We start from the raw sequence: 4,836 nt of genomic DNA, 5'->3' as shown, positions 1-4,836 counted from the left end.
GACCATCAGACACTTCTACCTTTCACATCAACTATTTCCAAAGGACAAAAAGGAGACTAATTAGACTCTATTGAGTGTTTCTTTTAGGTTCATGGTACATAGGAAGGGTTATTAAACCACCACCTGGGTCATGAAGCTAGTACCCCTGGAACGACCTCAAACTCCAACGAACGCCTTGTTAAATGTGTGTTCCAGGAGGGCAATTAATAAGACTATGACCTGACCCTCACATCAACTATTTCCAAAGGACAAAAAGGAGACTAATTAGACTATTGAGTGTTTCTTTTAGGTTCATGGTACATAGGAAGGGTTATTAAACCACCACCTGGGTCATGAAGCTAGTACCCCTGGAACGACCTCAAACTCCAACGAACGCCTTGTTAAATGTGTGTTCCAGGTGGGCAATTAATATGACCTGACCCTCACATCAACTATTACTCCTTGACGATTTAGACTCTTTCAAAGTATATTGGATGACAGATAGATAGATAGATAATAGATAAGATACATATACAAAAATAAACACATAGATTTACACATAGTTGAAATATACATACATATTAAAAAGCAGTGTACAATTTTACCAAATATAGATTATATAGTAATTAGGAGACACTGTTACCTATATTTATCTATTGTACCATTATCTAGCACCTTTTATGACACCATGATAACACTCCTCCTGGGAACAGAGAGTGGAGGAAAGATTGGAGGGAAGGAAGAAAGATTGGAGGGAGTTAGGAAGGAGAGATTGGAGGAAAGGAGAAAAGATTGGAGGGAAGGAAAGATTGGAGGGGTGGAGGGAGTTAGGAAGGAGAGATTGGAGTAAAGGAGAAAAGATTGGAGGGAAGGAGAAAAGATTGGAGGGAAGGAGGAAAGATTGGAGGGGTGGAGGAAAGATTGGAGGGGTGGAGGGAGTTAGGAAGGAAAGATTGGAGGAAAGGAGAAAAGATTGGAGGGAAGAAGGAAAGATTGGAGGGAAGGAGGAAAGATTGGAGGGAGTTAGGAAGGAGTGGTTAGGTGGTGCTACTTTGGCTCGTTATCTACAAGAACAAAAATATCTACACCATACTTTGGCTTGTTATCTATAAGGAAAAGTATCTACACTGTAGAAATTTTATTTTGTAATGATATCTACATGGTAAAACATAATTAAAACACTTTTGGTTTTGGTTTGGTTATGTTACGTCTGCTTAGGTTAGTTACTTATAATGTACACCTTCATATTATGGTTCAAGTGCATTTATTTTTGCCCTTTGCCCACAGTTTGGAAGAGTACATGATATTTTGAAGTGGCAGAGCTAAAATATTCACCCAAAATTTTGTAAATATTCGTCCTTGGGGTGTTTTATCCTCTACTCCCCCTTTTTTATCACACTGAAAAGGAGAGTGAACAGCTGGGAGGGCTGCATGTCAAAAATGCCCAGGAGAAGATTAAAGAATACAACAGAATAAAAGAGAATACAACAGAATACAACAGAATACAACAGAATAAAAGAGAATACAACAGAATAAAAGAGAATACAACAGAATAAAAGATAATACAACAGAATACAACAGAATAAAAGAGAATACAACAGAATACAACAGAATAAAAGAGAATACAACAGAATAAAAGATAATACAACAGAATACAACAGAATAAAAGAGAATACAACAGAATACAACAGAATAAAAGAGAATACAACAGAATACAACAGAATAAAAGAGAATACAACAGAATACAACAGAATAAAAGAGAATACAACAGAATAAAAGATAATACAACAGAATACAACAGAATAAAAGAGAATACAACAGAATACAACAGAATAAAAGAGAATACCAACAGAATACAACAGAATAAAAGAGAATACAACAGAATAAAAGAGAATACAACAGAATAAAAGAGAATACAACAGAATACAACAGAATACAACAGAATAAAAGATAATACAACAGAATACAACAGAATAAAAGAGAATACAACAGAATACAACAGACTAAAAGATAATACAACAGAATACAACAGAATAAAAGAGAATACAACAGAATAAAAGAGAATACAACAGAATAAAAGATAATACAACAGAATAAAAGAGAATACAACAGAATACAACAGAATAAAAGAGAATACAACAGAATAAAAGAGAATACAACAGAATACAACAGAATAAAAGAGAATACAACAGAATACAACAGAATAAAAGATAATACAACAGAATACAACAGAATAAAAGAGAATACAACATAATACAACAGAATAAAAGAGAATACAACAGAATACAACAGAGTAAAAGATAATACAACAGAATACAACAGAATAAAAGAAATACAACAGAATACAACAGAATAAAAGATAATACAACAGAATACAACAGAATAAAAGAGAATACAACAGAATACAACAGAATAAAAGAGAATACAACAGAATAAAAGAGAATACAACAGAATAAAAGATAATACAACAGAATACAACAGAATAAAAGATAATACAACAGAATACAACAGAATAAAAGAGAATACAAAAGAATACAACAGAATACAACAGAATAAAAGAGAATACAACAGAATACAACAGAATAAAAGATAATACAACAGAATACAACAGAATAAAAGAGAATACAACAGAATAAATGAGAATACAACAGAATACAACAGAATAAAAGAGAATACAACAGAATAAAAGAGAATACAACAGAATACAACAGAATAAAAGAGAATACAACAGAATACAACAGAATAAAAGAGAATACAACAGAATAAAAGAGAATACAACAGAATACAACAGAATAAAAGATAATACAACAGAATACAACAGAATAAAAGAGAATACAACAGAATACAACAGAATAAAAGAGAATACAACAGAATAAAAGAGAATACAACAGAATACAACAGAATAAAAGAGAATACAACAGAATAAAAGAGAATACAACAGAATACAACAGAATAAAAGAGAATACAACAGAATACAACAGAATAAAAGAGAATACAACAGAATAAAAGATAATACAACAGAATAAAAGAGAATACAACAGAATAAAAGAGAATACAACAGAATACAACAGAATAAAAGAGAATACAACAGAATACAACAGAATAAAAGAGAATACAACAGAATACAACAGAATAAAAGAGAATACAACAGAATACAACAGAATAAAAGAGAATACAACAGAATAAAAGAGAATACAACAGAATAAAAGATAATACAACAGAATACAACAGAATAAAAGAGAATACAACAGAATAAAAGAGAATACAACAGAATACAACAGAATAAAAGAGAATACAACAGAATAAAAGATAATACAACAGAATACAACAGAATAAAAGAGAATGCAACAGAATACAACAGAATAAAAGAGAATACAACAGAATACAACAGAATAAAAGAGAATACAACAGAATACAACAGAATAAAAGAGAATACAACAGAATACAACAGAATAAAAGAGAATACAACAGAATACAACAGAATAAAAGAGAATACAACAGAATACAACAGAATAAAAGAGAATACAACAGAATACAACAGAATAAAAGAGAATACAACAGAATACAACAGAATAAAAGAGAATACAACAGAATACAACAGAATAAAAGAGAATACAACAGAATAAAAGAGAATACAACAGAATACAACAGAATAAAAGAGAATACAACAGAATAAAAGATAATACAACAGAATACAACAGAATAAAAGAGAATACAACAGAATACAACAGAATAAAAGATAATACAACAGAATACAACAGAATAAAAGAGAATACAACAGAATACAACAGAATAAAAGAGAATACAACAGAATACAACAGAATAAAAGAGAATACAACAGAATACAACAGAATACAACAGAATAAAAGAGAATACAACAGAATACAACAGAATAAAAGAGAATACAACAGAATACAACAGAATAAAAGATAATACAACAGAATACAAGAGAATAAAAGAGAATACAACAGAATACAACAGAATAAAAGAGAATACAACAGAATAAAAGATAATACAACAGAATACAACAGAATAAAAGAGAATACAACAGAATACAACAGAATAAAAGAGAATACAACAGAATAAAAGAGAATACAACAAAATACAACAGAATAAAAGAGAATACAACAGAATACAACAGAATAAAAGAGAATACAACAGAATACAACAGAATAAAAGAGAATACAACAGAATAAAAGAGAATACAACAGAATACAACAGAATAAAAGATAATACAACAGAATACAACAGAATATAAGAGAATACAACAGAATAAAAGAGAATACAACAGAATACAACAGAATAAAAGATAATACAACAGAATAAAAGAGAATACAACAGAATAAAAGAGAATACAACAGAATAAAAGATAATACAACAGAATACAACAGAATACAAGATAATACAACAGAATAAAAGAGAATACAACAGAATACAACAGAATAAAAGAGAATACAACAGAATAAAAGATAATACAACAGAATACAACAGAATAAAAGAGAATACAACAGAATACAACAGAATAAAAGATAATACAACAGAATAAAAGAGAATAAAAGAGAATACAACAGAATACAACAGAATAAAAGATAATACAACAGAATACAACAGAATAAAAGAGAATACAACAGAATACAACAGAATAAAAGAGAATAGGATAGGTAGGGAAGGGATGGAAAGGAAGGCATGGGAAGGGATGGGATGGGAAGAAATGGAATATGATATTCCCAAACACACACACACACACACACACATATACACTCACTCACCCACCCAGATACATACATATTCAAAGTGTGTGTGTGTGTGTGTGTGTGTGTGTGTGTGTGTGTGTTATGCTCCTGAGACTTCCATATA

This window comes from Eriocheir sinensis, unplaced genomic scaffold, assembly GCF_024679095.1.
Source record: "Eriocheir sinensis breed Jianghai 21 unplaced genomic scaffold, ASM2467909v1 Scaffold1218, whole genome shotgun sequence".
Lineage (NCBI taxonomy): Eukaryota > Metazoa > Arthropoda > Malacostraca > Decapoda > Varunidae > Eriocheir > Eriocheir sinensis.
The sequence above is the reverse complement of the archived record's forward strand: the minus strand, read 5'-3'. Positions refer to the sequence as shown.